We start from the raw sequence: 22,360 nt of genomic DNA, 5'->3' as shown, positions 1-22,360 counted from the left end.
TCTGCCTATGACCTTCAGCCCTATTGTGGGGCTGAGAAGCCTGTCATTTGGAGGCTTCAGACTGCCACAGGGATCTCCAAATTCACCCACTAGGGAGGCAAAGGCTTCTGTTGGATGTGTGGCAAGGAGGAGCCCTCTTCACTCAGGCAAGGTGGGCAGGCTTCAGAGGGCTGGGAGTTCTTTGCAAACAGCTAGGATAGGGCTAGGACTGGGTATGGGTACTGAGGACAGGGGCCATGGTTACCTGGGAAATCAAACCCAGAGTAAGCTTTTTTGGAGCCCACAGATCTGAGGCTTCTGTTCAGAGGGGCAGGGACCAGGCAGAGCAGACCAGCTTGGTTTTTCACAAAGGTGGGAGTGAGTTGGAAAGTGGCCTTAGGTCACAAACACTAGCCACTTTAAGAGAAATGCAGCTCATCTCACTGACCTTGAAATGAGTTTTGCATGTGCACACACGAGTGTGTTTATTTGTGGGTGAAAGAAATTTATCTAAAAAATTACATACATATGCTCGTAATAAAGCACTTAGGACATGCTGAAAAGTAAATAAAAATAAGAATCACTTCAAAACCCATAGGCCAGAGATACAATCTCTAAATATATTTTGGTGGATTTCCTTTCAGACTTTTCTCTATGTATATATTCAACATAGGGATATAAATAGATATTTTCAATAAACATAGTATGATACTCTTTTGTAAACTGCTTCTTCCATTTGATACTATATCTTGGGTACTTTTCCACAATAAAATGTTATTCTATATCATCATCCTGCATAGGATTCTGTTGCTTGATATTTCTTATTTTAACTAACCTTCCATTGATTAACATCACATCATTTGAAAATAATACATTTGTTTCTTTCTTCTCTTTCTTATTTCAGCATGTTGGCTAGAACTTCCAGAACTGGCCCAGATAGAACTCATTCTTGACTTGAACCTGATTTTATAGCAGTGCCTTTAGTATTTCACCATTGTTTTTCACACTTCCTCTTGGTTTCTAATAGGTTTGTAATACAGAGGGAGTCTTTGCATTACCTCTAACACTAACAGGGTTTTATATTTTTCTTTTAAGAGGATAGGATGGATGTTGAATTATGTCAAATATCTTCATAAGCAGCCAGTAAGATGATGGTATAGTTTTTCTCCTTTAGCCTGTGAATGTCCTAGTGCTGAAGCCGTGTTGGTTCCTAAGATCATGCCTGTGTTAGTGGTTTTGCAGATCGGGAAGGTGAAGTTGTTGCCTTGAAAATATTGCAGAAAAGGTAGCATGCTTTATAACCTGTGCTATACCTGCTCTTTTTAACTGTAAATCAAGGAAATTGTCCTCTATCAGTTCATAGGGTGTCCTCATTTTTTTTTATAGCTACAGTGTTCCTTTGTGTGGTTGTGTCATAGTTTATTTATTCAACCAGTTCCCAGTAGTGATAGATATTTGAGGTGTTTCCAGTCTTCTGCTGCAGTAAGCAACCCCATAAATCCATTATTTTGTAGGTGTGTGGATATACTTTAAAGTAAATTCTCAGAAACGGGACTGCTGTGTTAGAATGAACCAGGAAGCTTTCAGCCTTTTAGAGATAGATTACTAACAGATAAACTCTGATAGACTCAGGTAAACAGAGTTTAGACAACTTGGCTATAATATATTCCTATGTTTGATAAAACATCTGCAGACAAGACAGTTGAGCCTGGAATTGTTGCACGTGTGTGTGCGTGTGTGTGTGCGTGCTTCTTTCGTACCTTTTATGCTTCCTTCTTGATATTCATGCTTTCTCATAGCGATTCACATCCTTCAGTCTCTCATTTTTTTAACGTACTTAGATTTTCCAGCACATGATGGAAGCAAGGAAGGTGATGAAATCATTGTTAGACATTGAGCAGCTTGGGGCCAGACACCTTGGCAGGTGCTCTGAGTATATTATTTCAAACTCTCATTTCAACCACACCAAGAGCCCTTTTGAACTCTTTTTACAAAATGAGGAACCCAGAGCTCAGTTTGCTCAAGGTCCCCAGCTAGGAAGTAGTAAATGCAGAGTTTGAAGCCAAGTCTATCTGCTCCACAGCCATATCCTCTTTATTAGCCACACCCATCCAGGATTTTTCCCCCAGGGTTCCTATTCCCAGTCATTCCCAGCTAACAATGAGTTGGGAAAGACTGATGCGTGGCGACATGTCCTAATAGTTAAAAACAATACCATTCAGCTTCTGGCTTATTCTTTTAAATAACAGCTCTGTGTTGCTATCTTCATTTTGATGCCAATCAGGTAAAATTAACAAACACTTGTGGAACATCTTTCAGGTGGAAAGCATGAAGCTAGTTGCTGTAGGGAATACAGAAGTGTAAGTCGAGACTTATGCTGGACAAGCTGAAGCTTAGTCTTGCCAAGCAATATGTACATTGACTGGTTAATGTAGCCTGTTTCTTTTTAGTGCTGAATAATATTCTATTGTCTGGATGTGCCGCAGTTTATTTATCCACTCGCCTCCTAAAGGACATCTTGGTTGCTTCCAGGTTTTGGCAATTATGAATGAAGCTGTTATAAACATACATGTGCAGGTGTTTTTGTGGATATGTTTTCAACTCATTTTAGTAGATACTGAGGACTGTGATAGCTGGGAGAATTTTTTTTTATTATTTGAAATTTTGTTTTTGAACTAAAATGGTTTTTAAGGAATAAAAAGAGGAAAATTGTTGTGCTGGGATCTCTGTGTGTCTCAGCAGGTTATAGCAACACTGTCCACACCAGCATCAGACACTCAGCCAGATGTGAGTCGAGTTGCCTCCCGTGTAGCTGGGAGCAGACTCAATTGCAGAGCTGGTGTCTTATACTCGTAGAGCTCCTCTATCCTCCTTGAACCTTCAGGCTCTGTCTCCATGCTTCTCCCACAATGATCTCCTTTGCACAACCTCAGAGCACAACAGTGCTTCTTTTCTGCACAGAGCACTCCCCTGTCTGGATTTTTGTCGTCCTCAGCCTTGCCTTTTTCTCTCCAAATGTAGCAGAGCAGTTGGCTCACCTTGTTTTCCATATCCTCTACCCATGGATTTCTGTTATCCCTACTCCCTCATCCCTACAACCCTCAACAGAAGTAAATCCAAATCAATGAATAAAACAACTGGACTTTGTCATATAGAGGGTAATTCCCCAAGAAACAGGACGCTGTATTAAACTCTTTCAAAAGAGTAAATGAGTTACCTTTTATATGACCAAATTGCTTTCTAAAAGGACTAATCCAAGTTAAAGTGCAAATTTAAAAGCCTCTGAATAAAGCCTAAGAGAGAAGTACATGGCATGGACGATTGACAAATATAATCCAAGAGCAGGAAGTAACCAGATATGAATTGTGAGATGCTGGGAATTCTCCCGAAGTTGGTGCCAAACATACTCATTAAACTTGATACTGTCTGTACAACGAAAGGGCACAGAAGGGAGCGGTAATACAACACAGGGTGCGATCCAGGAAAATACCTTATTTATAGAAGAGCAAGCTGTAAGGGACTGAGAGCATACAGGGCCACCCTAGTCTCACAGCTGAGCAAATTCAGGGAAGCCAGGGCCCCACCTAAAATCAAATCTGAACCTCTGCCACCTAGTTCAGCACTCTTTGCCCATTTAGAAGGCATTCTGAAGTGATTTTGAAAAAATCTTTATTAATTTCTTTTTTGCAAAGTTAAAATATTCATGATTAAAAAATATATATATAAAAGTTTGTATACTGAAAAACATCTCTCCTGCCTCTTTTTTTTTTTTTTTTTTTTTTTTTTTTAATTGAGACGGAGTCTCACTCTTTCACCCAGGCTGGAGTGCAGTGGTATGATCTTGGCTTACTGCAACCTCCACCGCCCAGGTTCAAGCGATCCTCATGCCTCAGTCTCCCAAGTAGCTGGGACTACAGGTGCCTGCCACCATGCCCAGCTAATTTTTTTGCACTTTTAGTAGAGACGGGGTTTCATCATGTTGGCCAGGCTGGTCTCAAACTCCTGACCTCAGGTGATCCACCCGCCTCGGCCTCCCAGAGTGCTGGGATTACAGGCATGAGCCACCGCGCCCGGCCCTGCCTCTCTTATTAATTTCTTCTGTACCCTTCTAGTGTTTCTTTGTGAAAATACAATCAAATATAAAAATGTGGGAAGGGGGTGAGGGATAAAAAAACTACCAGTTGGGTTCAGTGTACACTGCTCAGGTGATGGGTGCACCAAAATCTCACAAATCACCACTAAAGAACTTACTCATGTAACCAAATACCACCTGTTCCCCAAAAACCTATGGAAATAAAAAATATTTTTAGAAAAGAAAGAAAAAATTAAAATGTTAAAATGCATTCTTATTTCCATTATTTTTTACATAAACAATATATCAAGGAGATCCTTCCACATAAGTGCATAGAAAGTGTCCTTGTTCTGTTTTAAATTATTGTGTTGTAAGGCTGAATCATAGTATATTTAACTAATCTCTATTTATGGACCCTGGGGTTATTTCTAATCTTTTGCTCTTACAACCTGTGGCGTCATAACTAACTTTGTACATATGTCATCTCATAAGAATGTATATTTGTGGATTCCCAGAAATGGATTTGCAAGGTCAAGGAGTAATTGCATGTGTACTTTTGACGAATATTATCAAAATACTTTCCCAAAGGCCTGTACCATTTTGCATTTCCATGAACAGAGTAGAAGTGTGCCTGTCTACCCACAGCTAGAGTTAGCCCTTGCTGGAGAGCTGTCTTCCCAGCTTATAGTCTTCTTGGACTAAGATTAAATTCTTTCATCTCTTGAGTACATACTTGGGGGCATTAGTCCTGAGGCATGCTGGGTGACATGGAAAACCAGCATTGACTCAAGAACTTGGCATGGCTAGAGCTCAATGTATAGTCCAGAGTATCAGTGTCTGTCACCCCAGATTAGCTCTTTCTTGCACTTCTCTTTGAGAGGCTGTTGCTTAGAATAGCCTTGAATGTTGGGCAATCAGGTGATCAATTCTAATTTTATCCTCAAAGTAATCCTGGAGAAGTGAGGGGGCAGATATGACTTCCGCTTGACAGATGAAGAAGCTGAGGCACAGAGGGAAGAGATAGCACCCTCTTACTACCCTCTTCTCTTCTGAGATGAGCCCCAGTTGTAAGATTGGGGTCTTGATGAACTGGAGAGCATTTTGAGAGGGCAACACTTTGAGGTGGGGTTGCCTCCTGCTGGGGAGGTGCAGATCATTCAGAGGGAGTAGAGAGCAGCACATTGAAGGCCTCTCCAGGCTCCAGGCTTTAGATAGAAGAAAGAAACAATCTTTAGTTCAACTTTGATCCCTAGTTTACTTGTATTCTTGATGTTCCTTTGGGCCAGGGACTGGACCTCATTCATCTTCGTACCTGGAACCTCTAGGATTAGCAGGGCCAGGGCAGCAGTACAAACAGAGGATCCCAGCCCCCAGTCTTCCCCCTTCTCTTCCTGGCCCTGGCTCCATCCTGCATCTCAAAAAGCCCTGTGCACTGGCCTCAGCCACCCCTCAGGCCTGGGAGTTCACTCACAGGCAGCAAGGTCCCCTCTCCAGACCCAGAGAAGATGCTTGTCCAGGCCCTGGAATCAGGATCAGGACTGTTTGGATAGGAAATCCCAGGGTCCCAGGTACCTGCAAGATGGCCCAGAAAGAAGTCTGGACTCCAGATGGGCACATCCCTTAGGGACCATAGATTTCCCCAAAGAAGAACCCTCTAAAACATAGGTCCTAGGTCTAAGAGTGATGCTATGGGAAATAATCCAGTTAAATCATGAATTCAAAGGGACTAGACAAAGCTGGAAAATCCAGGTATGAAAAAGCTAGATGCAAGTCAGAGAAATCTGTTCATAAGAAGGTTTTAAATGGGGAGAAAGGAAGCAAAGGTTGTAGGAGCCACATAAGCAAGAAAATATAAGTATGATATATATTATGGGATGGGATGGGATGGAGCTGTCATAGAGTTGGGGTACATTGTCTTATAGATGTTCATGGAGCTGGCTGTAAGTGGGAGCTATCCTTTTCCAGACAGCAATTCTTGTCTTCTGTCCTCTGCTTAGAAGGCAGAGGTATCTGTAAACTCAGTCACAAAAGTCCTTCCTAGCCTGGTTGTCAGGCCATTTTACTCCACCCAGATTCAGGGGGCCCTGCCTCAAAGGATATCTCGTTAGGTTTGTTGAAACAGAACCTTAGCACAAAGGCCCTACTGCAATACGAGTCATGCCAAATCCATATCCACTGAGAGGTTCCTTACAAATATAACTAAGTACAAATACCTCCAAGAAAGTCATGCCATGGTGAGTTTTCCTTTGACGATCAGTCCTTCCCACTTGAGAACGTATTCAATTTCTTCTCTTCTCTCAGGTATCCTAAAACATCCCTGTTGTTATTTCCACTTCAGAGGGTCAGAGCCCCCACCAGCAAACCAATGCCCAATTAATAAGCAGCAGTAGTACCAGGTTTCATGGTATTTCGTCAAATCTGCATAAGCTCCATTTTGCTTTCTTACAGAATCACAGACTCCTGAAGTTTGAGGGATTTTTTTTTCTTTTTTTTCTTTTTGTAGAGACGGTGTCTCACCATGTTGCCCAGCCTAGTCCCAAACTCCTGGCCTCATGTAATCCTCTCGCCTTGGCCTCCCCAAAGTGTTGGGACTACAGGTGTGAGCCACTGTGCCCTGTCTTATTGAGGGAGTTTAAAGCCTGGTGCTTGAATGCTGTCAATAACTGAGGTGACTTACAAGGTACCCAAGTTTACCTTTGAGCTACTCTGACTTCCAAAGGGTCTTCTTTAGGTTCAGCTGAAATCTGTCTTTTCCAATTTTCCAATCATTAGTCCTCATGTCACCCCTTGGGGTACGCACAGAATATCTCCAGCACCTTTCCCAGCTGACCCAGACTATGGCCCACTTTACTACCATAATCCATCTGAGTCACCTCTGTGGATCAGATACCTCCTAGGTTTTCAGCCATTCTCCACATGACATGGCTTCAGGAACTATCCCCTACACCCACATGCTGAGTTTGCAATGCCTCAGGGGGACCTCCAAGTGAAGATGCCACATAGGCTGTTGGATAAATAATCTGACATTCAGAGGGAGGACTAAGATAATGGATATAGATTTGAGAATCATTAGCTCATGTTGGGGGTGGTTGAAGGTAGTTGAGGTCACCTATGGAAACTGTAAGATTAAGAGAGGATGGAACCTGTGGGAAGATAGATTGTTCAAGGGTAGGTGGAGGAAGATGGAGGAGCATACAAGAGACATGGAGAAGGAGCGGTTGGAGAGGCAGGGGAATGACCAAGAGAGTGTTACTGTAGAAACTCAGGGACGAGGGTGTTCAAAATAGGGATAGCAGTGATGTCTAATATAGCAGAGGCCCAGGCATTTGTCAGCTTCTCAGAAGAAGTGAGAATGAGAACTAGAGAACATAGGGCTGAGGAGAGAATGGGAGGGGAGAAGTGGAGGCAGGGAGTGAAGACAACTTTTTGAGCTGCTAGCTGGGAAGGGGAGTCAAAGGAGTGCCATTTATGATTAGGGTGGGAGAGACCCGAGCTTGTTTCAATGCTAATGGAAAGAGCCAGGAGGAGGATGAGGTGGAAGATATGAGGAGAATGGGTGGAAGATATGCGGAGAGTGGGAAGAACACCACGGCTGACATGGTCTTGAGGAAGAGCGTTGGGGGCATGAAAGGACAGTGGAGGGAATTATTCTTAAATAATCTGCAGAAAGGACAGATAATTCACAGAGGGGGAGGAAAGGCAATGTGGATGGGCTTCAGAGCAGACATCTCTGAAAGAATGTAGGGGTAGGGTAGAGGGCAAGATGTCTGGTTTTGCCTTGACGTAGTAGATGAGGTCATCTGTTGCCAGTAAAGGGAGCAATGGTAGAGTAAGGGTCTGAGAATAAATACCACATGTTGGAATAGATTCCCCTGCTCCTCACTAAATGATATGTCTCCTGCCTGACCCTGAGTAGCACCATGGCTCCTGCTGCCCCCTACCCCATCCATGGCATTGGATCCAACCATTGGCCTGAATGGGACCTCAGTTTATTATCTTCAGCCTCGCAGGCTAGATTGCTGATTAATACTCTTGTTGTCCAAACTCTTCTCTTAGATAAGGCAGAGCCTGGGGGTGTGGGAGGGATTCTTCCAAGTGCTTTAGAAAAATCATTTATTCCTCAAGCAATCATACAAAGTAGGCACTAGTGTTATCTCCATAAAAAAACTGAGGCACAGAGAGGGTAAGTAACTTGCTCAAGGTCATTCAGTTGGAAGAGCAGAGCTAGGATTCAAATCTCAGGCACTGGTTCCAGAGACCATGTTCTTAACTTTCTTTAGTAAAAGAAAGTGAAGGTAACATGCAGAACAAAGGACAGAAGGAAGGTGAAGAGACAGTTCTAATGGTGTTTCAGTTCCTGGTTCTTGTGCTTGAGGTCTCTGGAGAATTCCTGGTTCCTGCTTTCTTGAGGCTTAATTCTTCAGTTATTCATCTGATGCTGTGAGATACCCCAGTGTCATTCTAGTAAAACATGAAATTGGAGAGATTCAGCTGGAGGTTCTGATGCATTCCTGGGACACTTAGCCTTCAGTAGCCCCTGATATTTGGGGATCTCTGATGGGTGGGGTATGGCTTAGCCAGAGGGGAATGTGTAGCACCCCCGCTGCCTTGCTTGTGGGAGAGGATGGGGCTGTTGAGGTTACTGAGCTGGACCGGGCATGGGGGTCTCCATTGTTCTGGCCTTGCCTTTCCTGGATTCCCCCACATTCCATCCTATTGAGGTGATCGCTGGTTCACTGGCAGAGATGGGACACTGTTTATCAGTTCCTTCTGGGTTTCCCTTCCTTCCTTACCCAGCCGGGGACCCTCTAGCTTTTTCAGCTACATTCTCATCAATGAATCCCACCTTGCTCTCCCTGCGCACCTGTCAGTGTCAGGCCATCTCCCAGTCCTGAATCAGCCCTACCATTTATTTTCTCTAGTCGAACTCAGCTATAGAGAATTCCACAGCCAGGTTGAGTGGTTCCAGAACAAATTTATGATTTCCAACCTCAGCTGTGTTCGCAATGCTGCTAAAAAAATCTTTTCATTCAGTCAGTACTTTTCAGATACCCCAAATCCGTTGCTCTGAGCTCTCGCCATGCTCTGTGAGTCCCTCCCCCAACCTCAGCACCTCTCGTTGTTTGTAGCCTCTATCTTCACAGCTGGGGGCAGGGGTGAGATGCATATTGATGGAGTAGTTGGTGAAGTGGTACATGCTGTGCCTAGAGTATGAAAAGAAATGAAATTGGAGGATTCTCACATCACACTATGAAATCTGTGTCACTTGTTTCAGTTTAGAGATATGCAAAGTCACTGAAAAGAAGCAAGTTGGATCCCAGGTCTGGAGTATGGCTTTAACCTATCTAAAAAGAATGTGTCTATTTACAAGGGTCTTGGGCAGCCTGGAAGCCCAGGAAAAAGGTAATCCCAGAGGTCAACCATTCCAGCCGTTGAGCAATTGCAATTGATCACACATACACTCATGGAGTTCCAGTGGGACCCCGATGAGAAGGGCATTGTGGTAAACTTGAGCTTCATAATGCTGCAGCTGCAGCAATTTGGGGAACGCTGAAATCTCTCCATGGCTCTTCCGAGCCTCTCAAAAACATTTAACACAATCATCAGGATTAGGGACCTGACAGCCAAGAGGTAAGTTTGGCAACCCTGAGGCATTTGCTTTTAACAAGCTCCCATGGTGATGTCAACTCCCCAGTTTATATCTCTAGCCCTCTTGCTTGAACTTCAGACTATTGACAACTGTTTACGGAACATCTGCTCTTGAGTGTTGAAGTGACATCTCAAATTCAAGATGACCAAAACTTAACTCCTTCCTCTGCCCTGAAACCTGTTCTATCTGCAGTCATCTCCATTCAGTTCATGTTTATGGTACAGCTAAAATTGCTCATCAGCATCTAATGAAGCAACGAAGCAACTTTGTCAATCAGAAATTGTTGTTTTACTTTCTTTTTCTTCCATAAACTTACTCTATGGTAGTTCTTTTGTTAGTATGGACTTTGAACTCTTCCTGGGCATCTCCAGACCTGGTCTCTCATCAAAAGGCTGATCTCATCTAATTAGGGCCTGAGGACTGCAAGGGAGGGAAGATCAAGGGGAATCCTAGAAACCTGGATTCCGTTCAGGCAGGAAAGCAGATTGATGATCAATGGCCTGGGTTCATGCCACTTACTGCTTGTGAGACTAGGAAAGTTATTTACTTTCCAGACGATTCATAGATCAACCTAGGGGAGGGGGTGTTGATTAAATGAGAATATGTATAGTCACGGATGCATAGTAAAAGCTCAGTTAACTACTGGTAGTAATGCTTTATCTTAGGATATTGTGAGCTAGAAATAAAGTAAAAAATGAAATTGATTTGGGAGCCTAAAGAAATTATCCTGAAATGCATAAAGAGAAACATGTAAAATACTCATTGAAAAGTTGAAATGGAAAATGGTCATTTTCCCATAGATATTGGTGGTTCACTTCATAATTCTTTCTGAATTAATCCTTTAATTCAGTATGTATTTATTGAGCATTTACTATATGTTAGGCACTGCTCTAAATGCTGAAGAAAAATCAGTGAGCAAAACAGGTGAAAATCCCTACATTTCTGAAGCTAACCTTCTCTTGGGGGTCATATATTGAACAAAATAAATAATACTACGGGTTGGAGGAAAGGAGATGATTCATTTGGAGTTTTTAAGTAGAGTGATCTGGGACCTAACGTCATCTTCTGAGCTGGGGGAACATACAAAAAAATCTTCAAATATAGTCCCAGCCCTCCAGAAATGCACATTTTGGTTAAGGAAATAAGACAGGATTCACATGCCAATTTTGGTGATAGAACAAACAAGGCATTATTATGTACATGGAGACAAGCAATGTTCTAAAAGGTCAGAGAAGCTGGGGAGCAGGAAGGGATGCAGCCCAAGGACTTGTTGGCATGAGTGGTCTGGAAAAGTCTCCTGAAGGGAGTGGAACTTAGCCGCGAAATAGTGAAGCAAGTTTTCTTCCATCCTTCCTCCCCTCCCGTTAGCTGCTGGGAAGCAGCTTGTGTTGCAATGGGCCAAAATGAAACACTAATCCTGGCCTTTTCCAGGAAGAGGCTGTCATGGGGAGATACCGTAACAGGCACAGAAAAACAATCACAATAGCTTCAGTGGATCCCCACGTGACCTGGACAAATTGGCTGGAGAGGGAACAAGTCTTTCAGGTCAAGCTCAGCCTTTGGACTCAGTAGGAACCAACCCCTGCAGATTCAGTAACACCTTCTACTTCCAAATCTTTGTAGCATGAAAATCCAAGGGGGCCACAGATTGCTCTGAGTTAACCACCAGGAGCTGCCAATAGGAGGGTCCTCCTGCATCTCTTTCTTAAGGCTTTGGGTTTGTACCTGTACTCTAGAGATGTGGCCAAGCCCCACTTGTGGTCTGTGTTAGAGGAGCCCCAAAGAACACAGACATGAACCTTGGGGGTGGTAGCCAGGTGTAAAGTAGGGCTTGAGAAGAGTGAGTTCCTAGTACCCATTTTAGATTAGACTGCACAGGGGAGAAGACAGGCAGGATGTGTGAATCAGGAAATAGATTGGTTCTTTGGGCCTAAATGAGTGTCAAATCTCCAAAGAGTCAAGTACATTAAATTCATCCCAGCTTGGTGAGGTAGGTGCTAAGTTTTTCTAACAAAGTAGATGTTTGAATAATTGGGGCCTTAGATGAGTCACTATAGTGGACTGGGTATGGAGAGGGGCAGCATTATTGATCTCCTTTTCCTCATTCTCCATGTAGAATTGCTACTAGAGTCTTACCTTTATTTTCTCATGGCAATTTGGCCTTCAACTTGAAATAGTATCTAGTATGACGCATGGGTTGGATAAAGATGTCAGCCCTTGTAAAATATTGCAGTTACTTTGAAAAAAGGCTGGAGTTCTCAACTGGGATCCCTTCTTACCAGCTACATGGCCTTGAGCAAGTTGATGCACGTCTCTCAGGCTGTTTTCTTATCTGTACAATTGGCTAGTGTAAACTTCATGAGGTTATTGTAAGGATCAAATTAGATAATGCATGTAGAGTATAGCACCAATAATTGTTTATTGTTATTACTTTTATTATCTAACCAATTGGAGATGAGGAAAAGTAATTATTAGGGGACAAATATTGTATAACGAGCCGACACAAGAGTGAGTGGAAACTGTAACTTGCCTACCAATGCGGGCTGGATTCACACTTAGCCAGACGTCTCCAATAATGCTCCCAGCCCTAGCAGAGCCCCAGTTGCCCTCTGAATGGTCACTGGATTTGTCCCTTCCTATCTTCTCTCCTTCTCCAAACCCGGCCCCATAATCCTGACCTTCATTTCTGCTAGCCCTGGAATCCTATGATTTGCCCTGCTCTTCTTCAGCTCCTCCCAACACTGCAGATGCCTTTGTTCTCCTATGCGTTTGGTCCTCCTCCTGCCCCTCAATCCAAGGGTCCATCAGTTTCATGCAAATTAGGATCATATTCTCTTCATGACCACTCATCCTAGAAGGGAAAGCTTGCAAATGTGCAGATGGGTTTGGTGTGAGGGTCAGGATGGACAGAGAAGTGCATTTATTCAGTCCAACATTTTCTAAATACAAATTACATTTTTTAAAAAAGGAAATTAAAATAACAATTAGATACCATTTCCCCATGGCAAAGGCAAGCAAAGAATGACCGTATACCCTGAGTAGGTGAGGAATATAATTTGGTAACATCTTTCTGGAGAGCAATTACGCAATGTATTTCAAAAGTGTTAACATTTTCACATTTTCTTTATCCTAGCAATTCCACTCTTAGGAATTTAATTGAGAATAAGAACAAAGATTTACAAGCTTGTCATCACAGTAATTGCCTGGAAATAGTGAAAAAATTGCAAAAGATCTAAGTGTTCAAAAATAAGGAATTGGTTGAGTAAGTAGAGACATCCCTGTATAGGTTTACTCTGTAGCCATAATGGATAATATTGAGAAATCTATTTATGGTCAGTGAAAGATGTTTGTCATATATTATCATATAAAAAGCAGATTATAAAGCACTATGTACAGTATTTTACAGTGAGTATTTAAAAACTTTTTATGGAAACAGGGTCTTGCTCTATCACTCAGGCTAGAGTGCAGTGGCACAATCATAGCTCACTGACGCCTCTGACTCATGGGCTCTGGTGATCCTCCTGCCTCAGTCTCCTGAGTAGCTAGGACTACAGATGTGTGCCACCATGCCTAGCTAATTTTTAATTTTTTTTGTAGAGATGGGATCTTGCTATTATTGTCCAGGCTGGTCTTGAACTGCTGGTCTCAGGCAATCCTCCTGCCTCAGCCTCTCAAAAGCACTGGGATTATAGGTGTGAGCCACTGGGCCTGGCCATATTTGCACATTTTTAAAGTTTCAAAAGATATGTATCAATTTATACACTAGTATCTTGGTGTTTGGAGGTTACAAGTTATTCTCTATTTTCTTTTCTTTTCTTTTTTTGTATATTTTCTGATTCCTTTATGGTTAATGTGAATTAGTCATGTAATTACAAGCCATTTTAATTTGCATTAAATTACTAGTAACACATTTTAGGCTTTGGGAATTCAAAAAATGAATAAGAGAAGGAGAAACAACATTTATTGAATTTTTTTAACATTTTAGGCAATGAGCTGAATCCTTTGTATAATTTAATTCATTTAATTTTTACCATAATTGCATAGGATATTATGTTTCCAGTTTACAGATAAGGGAACTGAGGCTCATAGAAGATTAGAAACTAGCCTAAGATTGTACATTCAGTGGGATTTGAAACCAGATCTGACGCCAAAGAACTTATCGATATTCATACAGGTTTAAAATTTTTCCATGACACCACAGGAGCTTGCAGTATTAGAGGGGCTCAGAACCCACAAACCCAAAGACTTCAGGTCCAGGCAGACCCAGATCAGTGGCTCATGAGTGAGACAAACATAGGGTCATGGAGATGCATAGAGGGGAGATCTGGCTGCATAATCAGGGAGGGAGATCTGATGTGAACTTGATGTCAGATTTCAGGAATCAGCAATTGAGGCTAGAGCTTTTCCCGAAAGCCAAAGAATGTGGGTGCAGTGGCAAGGAGGAAGAGTAGGGACAGATGGGTTGTCTGGAGTAGATGTGGGGAAGTTTCTGACACAGGCAGTACTGGACAAGGTTGTCTGGATGAGGTTTGCTGATTCATATTTCATGGTTAATCTCTTTGCATTTATTTATTTTATAGCATTACCACTTTTGTGTCATTGATTTTCACTTCTGAGTTTGCCTATTTGTTTGAAATCTCTTCATTTCATTTCTATTAATTTTTATACTCCATTGAGCACTTCTCAGTGAGTGAGCATTTTCACTTCACACTCATCAAAGAGCCAAATGAGGAGAGGAGACACCCTAACTGGCAGGGATTAGGTAGTAGGCTTCAGAGGCAGTGACCAAGCAGGATCCCTGGTAGGCCACTCCCTCTCCTCTGCTACCTGGAAGCAGAACAAGGCTGGATCTCACCCTTCTGCTACCTGCATTTAACTAACTAGGAAGTCATATGGGTTATATTTTAAAATATATTTTAAAAATATGTATCTGACAAATAAATGCATTTCATGATCCTAGATTGGATTCTGGGTTGGAAAAAATTACTATAAAGTACATTGGCAAAATTTGAATGTAGGCTATATATTGTATAATAGTTTGTTATCAATGCTAAATTTTCCAAATTTGTTAATTATACTGTAGTTATATAAAAAGATCCTTGTTCTTAAAAGACAGATGCTGAAGTATTTGGGGTTAAGGAGCATGATGTCAGCAACCTACTCTTAAATGGTTAGGCAAAACCAATAATAATGTGTGCATGTGTGCAGATTATCTATCTATCTATCTATCTATCTATCTATCTATCTATCTATCTATCTATCCATCTATCCAACTATCTAGAGAGAAATAAAACAAATGAGGCAAAATATTAACGACTGGTAAATCTAGGTTAAAGGTATGTAAATGTTCATTGTATTCTTGCAGCTTTTATGAAAGTTTTTTTTTTTTTTAAAAAAAGGTTAACAATTTCTCTTGAAGACTTCTGCTTCTGGCCAAAGTGGAGTAATAGGTTCAGATTTGCCCTCTTGCCTGAAACAATAACAACAACAACAACAAACACAATAAAGATATATGAAGGAATGGTTTTCAAGACATGAACATCAGGTAACAAATGACAGTGATTCCTGGGAGGTGAGGAGAGTTTTACAATTGCTCCAGCTTACAGCCCTGAAGAAGTTCCTAGGGCACAGTTCAGGAAGGTGGAACCCAGATGGAGCCTGGAAAATGCTCTGAGTTGAGGAAACAGAGATAAGAGTATGGGGAGACCAAAGCAACTAGAGTTTGCAGGATAGATGATGGAGAGGAGAGAGGTGAACAGAGAGAGCCCAGGAGATCCTCAGGGGTCTCCTCAAGATTGGTTCAACTAAGTACCAATCAGCACATGTGTGTGAGGAAACCACCTGCGAGGATTAGAAGCAACGCTGCTCAGTGCTCACTCAGGGCTGAGAATAGTGCCAGTTCCCACCTGCCAGATTGGAAAGTCCCATGATTCCTGGGGCACTCAGTAGTTTGTACAGAAGGTCCTTGCCTCAGAAGTGGGCAATAAATAACCCTAGACTGAGCACTTCTCAGCACCCTTGAAAAAAAAATCATAAAATCAAAACCTGAGGATCCAACTGTTTCCAAGTAGTTTAACTTATCCCAGAGCAAAGTTCAAAAATATATATAGGAGTCCAAAAATATTTAACACTCAGCAAAGTACATTTACAATGTCTAGTATCTAAGCAAAATTTACCAGGTATGAGAAGAAGTAGAAAAATATGACCCATATTAAAAAGGAGCCTAGGCTTTTCCCCTCACTCAGCTGTGATGAGGCACCCCAACCCTTCCTTGCTGGGGTGATGTGCCCTGTAATGACCTTCTCCTCAATGATTATGTCAGTGAAGGCCATGTGGGGACCTGGAACCCTCACCCTCACCAGGTGTAATGAGACACCCTACCCCAGTGGAGTGTCCACAGAGGCCAAGTGAGGACTGTGGACTTACACAACCACCTGGCAATTATGAAGCAGCAATCCCCTTTCCTGACTGGCACAGTGTCAGACAGGGCCTGCTAAAACAGAAAATTTAAATAAGATATAATGTCTTATATAATTCCCCCAAAGCCCAGGAATTAATAGAAAATCACTCATCATGTCAAGAACCAGGAAAATCTCAACTTGAATGAGAAAAGACAACAAATGCCAATGTTGAGATGACACGGATGTTGACAAAAATTTTAAAGAAACCATTATAAAAATGCTGCAATGAGTAGTTATAAACATGCTTAAAACAAATTTAAAAATAGAATGTCTCAGCAGGAAAACACAAGACATAAAGAGGAGCCAAATAGGCTGGGCGTGGTGGTTTACCCCATTAATACCAGCACTTTGGGGTGCTGAGGTAAGAGGATCGCTTGAGCCCAGGAGTTTGAGACCAGCCTGGGAAACATGACAAATTCCTGTCTCTACAAAAAACACAAAAAGAGCTGGTGTGGTGGTGCGTGCCTATAGTCCCAGCTAACTCAGGAGGATGAGGTGGGAGGTTGGCTTGAGCCCAGGTGGCAGAGGTTGCGGTGAGCTGTGATTGCATAATTCAAGAAGCTAATGAACCTCAAACAGAATAAACTGAAAAGAAATCCATGACAAAGCACATCATAATCAAACTTCTTCAAACTAAGACAAGACAGAATGAGAGAAATGACACCTTGCACAGAGAGGGAAAATAATTTAAATGACAGAAATTTTTCATCAGAAACTGTGGAGGCCAGAGGGAAGCATCACACATTTTTCAAGTCCTGAATGAAAAGAACTGTCAGCCCAGAATCCTAATTCAGTGAAAATGTCATTCAGGAATAAAAGGGAGATTGCCTAGCTATATTAAAACATTAAAATTTAGCCTAATGTAATTTTCTAGGCAGTTTTAGTCAGTTTTTTGCTACTCTCTGATGTTCAAGATAGAAAAAGTTATTTTACAAGCAAGCCGAATACAAAATAATGGAAATAGTTTGTAAAACCAGTATATATAATATGCCTATATTGCACATGTTAAAGCACTCCATTATAATACAGTATGTAATCTACTGTTTTTGAACGGTTCTGTTCAGCATTTGGCTATTTAAAAAATATTTATAAAGAGATTTATTTCTTTCAGTTCTGGAGGCAGGAAAGTCCAAGGTTGAGGGGTTCACATCTGGTGAGGGCCTTCTTGCTGTGTCATCCCGTGGCAGAAGGTGGAAAGGTAAGAGGGCATGTGTGTATATGTGTGACGGGGTGGAAAAGAGCGAGAAGGAGAAAAAGAGAGAGAGAGAAGTAAGAAGATCAAAATCACCCTTTTATCAGGAACCCTGTTTTATCTGGGAAACATAACAGCATTAATCCGTTCATGAAGGCAGAGGCCTCATGACCAAACCACCTCTTAAAAGTCCTACCTTTCAACATGGTTGCACTGTGAATTAAGTTTCCAAGAATATTTGGCTCTTAAGTACATTTTTGTTGTTGTTTCCATTTAGAATTTCTTTTCTAGAGCTTGCTTTAATTTTATTCATTCAAAACTTTGAACTTGCTTTCTTTTCCTATATTTATTTCCTTTTTAGGTTATGAAGCTTTTTGAGGTGGAACCAAGCACAATTCTTGGATCTAAATAAGCATTTGATTTAAGTTATCTTTGAGCTTTTAATAACTTAATGAACATTCTATGCTATTCTATGGGAAACGCTTGAGTTTTTCATTTGCTTGTATTTTCTTTATCAATTTTGTGTCTTTTGGGTAAGTAAAGGACATAAAGTATGGAATACCTTAATAAGACAGTGAATTAAATCTATTCCTCTGATTTAACTACGAAAAAAGTCAATAATAAGAAAACGATCTCCCCTTCCCCAAATAGGACGACTATTTGAACAACTATTCAACCAAAGACAATATATGGATTGGAGACAAGAGGATGCTCAACATCATTCATTAGGGAAATACAAACTAAAACCACAATGAAATATTACTGGTTACCTATTAGAATGATTAAAATTAAAAATACTGACCATATCGGCCAGGCATGGTGGCTCACGCCTGTAATCCCAGCACTCTGGGAGGCTGAGGCGGGCAGATCACCAGGTCAGGAGATCAAGACCATCCTGGCTAACACGGTGAAACCCCGTCTCTACTAAAAATACAAAAAAAGTAGCCAGGCATGGTGGTGGACGCCTGTAGTCCCAGCTACTCGGGAGGCTGAGACAGGAGAATGGTGAGAACCCAGGAGGTGGAACTTGCAGTGAGCCGAGATCATGCCACTGCACTCCAGCGTGGGTGACAGAGCGAGACTCCATCTCAAAAAAAAAAAAAAATACTGACCATATCAAGTGTTGGCAAGGATATGGAGCAACTAGAACTTTCACACATTGCCAGTGTAAAATGGCACAGCCATTTTGGAAAACAGTTTGGCAGTTTCTTACAAACTTAAACATATACCTACCATGTGATTGAGTCATCCCATGCCTAGATATTTACCTAAGAGAAATGAAAGCACATATCCATACAAAGAGTTTATATGAATGCTCATAGACACTTTATTTATAATAGTAAAAAACTGGAAACGACCCAAATGTCCATCAATGGATGAATGAATAAATATCTATGAGATGGAATACTACTTAGCAATGAAAAAAATGAAGTATTGACACATGCAGCAACATGGATGAATCTCAAAATGATTAACGTGAGTAAAGAAGCCAGACAAAAAACAGTACATATTGTAAGCCTCCATTTATATAAAATTCTATAAAATCTAACATAATTTATAGTGATAGAAATCAGATCAGTGGTTGCCTAGGTGTGATGGGGTGTGGGTTGCAGGGGGAGAGATAATAGAAGTCCACGAGAAAACTTTTGGGATGATGGATATGTTTATTATCTTGATTGTGGGGCTAGTTTATCAGGCATAGTCATATGTGAAAACTTATCAAATTGTACACTTTAAATCGATGTATTTTATTGTATGTCAATTACACCTCAATAAAGTTGTTTTAAAAACTTTATCTTTAGGAAGAATATGAGCTATAAGTCTGTCACACATTAATTAACGTTAATTAATTTTCTTTGTTTCTTTTTTTTTTTTGAGATGGAGTCTTGCTCTGTCGCCCAGGCTAGAGTGCAGTGGCGCTATCGTGGCCCACTGCAACCTCCACCTTTGGGGGTCAAGCGATTCTCCTGCCTCAGCCTCCCAAGTAGCTGGGACTACAGGCGCACCCTGCCATGCCTGGCTAATTTTTTGTGTTTTAGTAGAGATGGGGTTTCACCATGTTGCCCAGGCTAGTGTTGAACTCCTGAGCTCAGGCAATCCGCTTGCCTCGGCCTCCCAAAGTGCTAAGATTACAGGCATGAGCCACCGCACCCGGCCCTGGAATCTGCATTTCAACAAGCTCTTCTGATGGTTCCTCTGCATCTGGGAGTCGAGAATTTCTTGCTCTATGGCCTCTGAAGTTGCTTTGAACCCAGTTCAGAATCTCAACCCACTCCTCTGCCTTTTCTAGTCATAGTTACTTTTCCTTAAGTGCCACACTGGCATAAAGGCGTTCGATGTTCCACTATCTTTCCTGCAGGTGTTCAGCACATGATCGGTGGTTTCTAGGGTCTGTCATGGGGCTTACTAATTATTTGGAACCAAATATAACAGAAAACAAGTTTGGAATTCTAAAAAATCCCTTAAAAAATCTTGGACGCAGCAGCTGTGAATGGTCTGGGCCTGCCTGTGCAATTATTGCTGAAATTACTGGGGCTGTTGAGTATTTGGAAATCAAATCCCACAAGTGAATTGGCTGTGCCAGTCAGTTGTAAAAGGATCTGGCCCTGGGAGGTTTGATGGGTAGGGGCAAATGGGGACATGGGAAGAGGGTGGGAGGCTTCAGGACTGCATGAACTGAGTAGAAAGATTTGGCCTTTGGGGACAGAGCATGCAACGGGCAGCTGTTCCCGGTGACCTGGGCATCTGGGACTTACTGAGGGAGAGACGTGATCTTGGCCTAGCTGACCACCATCGAAACCACTCATCGGAGGTGTGGATGCAGTTTGCTGGGAAGATGAGCACCGATCTGTCTGGTGGTCACATGGAGGGCTTTGCAGATCTCTGACACTGGATATTTCCCCTTGCCCTGGTGCCAAGGACTAGGGGAGAGATCACTCTGGGCTTGAGTCAGGGACAGGGATGCCAGGCACAGCGAAAGAAGATGACTGTGGTACAAACCCAGCTGATGAAGTGGAAAATAAATAAAAGAGAAGAAATCAAGCTGGTTCATGTAGGAAGCATGCACACACTCATCCCATCCATTGTTCCACATCGGGCACCTCCCTGAGCTAGCTGCCACTCCTGCTGCACTCTGCCACTCCTTGGAAGGCAGCACAGGGCAGTGGTTAGAGCCTTCTCTTTCGGTGTCAGACAGGCCTGGGTTCAAGTCCAGGTCTGCTACTTTACTTACTAGCTGTGGGATGCTGATGAGCCCAAGCTCTCTCTTAGCCTGCTTCTTGATCAGTAAAATGACAATGACTAGAGTACCTAGTATATGGAGTTACTGCAGGACTTGAATGTGCCAATACATCTAACATGCTTATCATAGGGCCTGATCATGGTTGGCATTTGATAAGTGCTAGTTGTTACCATTATTAATATTACTAATCATCAAAGAAAGATCTTCAGTTGGATATTTGGGCAAAATTATGAAATTTATCCCTAATCTTTTGATTTACAGATTGGTGTGGATCTGTTATTGTTTTCTTTTTTTTTTTTAAGTCATCTTGTTTCCTGACTCCTGAATTGAAGAGTGTTTCTTCTATGAATTTATTTTCTTACAGAAATAAAATTGAAAGAACTTTTAGAGAACTGACATGTTAGACACAGTCTTGAGCTTCATAGAGATCACAGTCTGTCAGGGGAGAAAGAGGACGAAAATAAGCAATTTCAGTACAGGGGAGGAACATTTCAAAAGGGGAATGTGGGGTGCTAGGAAGGAGGGAGATGCATGAACTTAACACACCTGTCACTTCTGAGCAACTGGTACTTCCAGCAGCCCCTCCTGCTGCCCCCTCCATGCTTCCCTCTGAAAGCAACACCTAATAAGCCATTAATAAGTCAGAAGAAAAGGTTTGCCATGAAGAAAAGGCTCTAAGTATATTTCTTTTAGTTTCTTGAAATTTTCAAGTCTGATTTTAGGAAGTTGCCATAACTTGAAAAATTTCAAACACTGCATGGGCATCTAGCAAAACTTGTAAAATAAAATGAGTGCTCATCACATTTAGAGGAATTATAAAGGCAGCTGTGATACAGGAAAAAGAGCCCTAGTCTTGGAGAGTGGAGCTGTGTATGTGCCCTGGTTTCAGGTGCTGTATGATGATATCAGGCATAGCACTAAACTACGATGAGCCTCAGCTTCTTCATCTGTAAACTAGGGATGAGGACACCTACCTCCCAGGATGGTAGAAGGACTACATATGATTGTACTAGATACAAAAGTAAAACAGTGAACAAACAGATGAAGATTGTTTATCTGGGAGTTTAAAACCCAGAATCTTCCAAACAACAGAATGCTGAAAATAGTAAAGACTAGCTAAGGTTTAAAAGACTAGCATTTATTGAATCCTTACTGTGTCTAAGCATGGAAGACATTTTATCTCATTTAATTCTCATAAATAACCTGTGAGATAGATACTCTCATCATCTGCATATTACAGGTGAGAAAACTGAGGCTCAGAAAAGTGAAGTAATTTGTCCCATATTCCCAAACTAGCTAGTGTCAAAGCCTGACTTTTTGACACTGGATGTTTTGAGCTCAGAGCACTTTTTTTTTTTTCTTGGACATTTTGAGCTTAGAGCACATCCTCTTTTATGTTATATTCCTGTGCTTGTGTGTATTATCTCATTTAAAACGCACAATCCTATGTGGCCTGTATATTATTCCCATTCAGTATGTGAGGAAACTAAGTCACAGAGAGAATAAATAACTTTCTCAAGGTCACCAAGTAAGTAAACTGGAGTCAGGTTCAAACTCAGGCAGCCTGACTCCAGGGCGCTTCAACCACAATGCTAATGGAATTATTCTAAAATGATTTTAAAAACAATCATTCATTTTCAAAATCATGGTATCGGAATGCCTGAAAAAAGACTTGCTGTGGCACAGAGAACATTGTAATGGGGTAACCCGCCAGGCTAGGAATGACCCAGGTATGACCACTGGTCATGGCACAAGGCCCTTTCTG

At 41.7% G+C, this 22,360-nt stretch overlaps 1 protein-coding gene across 1 annotated transcript in view; it reads left to right on the top strand.

Annotated features, from left to right (window-relative positions):
* Window positions 1–19,412, top strand: part of SEMA4F (ssemaphorin 4F) — a 57,678-nt gene extending 38,266 nt beyond the window's left edge. Inside the window, exons 16-17 of the transcript XR_008624330.2 lie at window positions 17,274–17,360; window positions 17,716–19,412. The gene's annotated coding sequence lies outside the window, so the exon portion shown is untranslated. The remainder of the gene's footprint in view (window positions 1–17,273; window positions 17,361–17,715) is intronic.
* The last annotated feature ends 2,948 nt before the right edge of the window (window positions 19,413–22,360 follow it).

Source organism: Pan paniscus, chromosome 12 (assembly GCF_029289425.2).
Source record: "Pan paniscus chromosome 12, NHGRI_mPanPan1-v2.0_pri, whole genome shotgun sequence".
In the NCBI taxonomy this organism is placed as follows: domain Eukaryota; kingdom Metazoa; phylum Chordata; class Mammalia; order Primates; family Hominidae; genus Pan; species Pan paniscus.
Note: the sequence above shows the minus strand (reverse complement) of the source record. Positions and strands in the feature narration are given on the sequence as shown.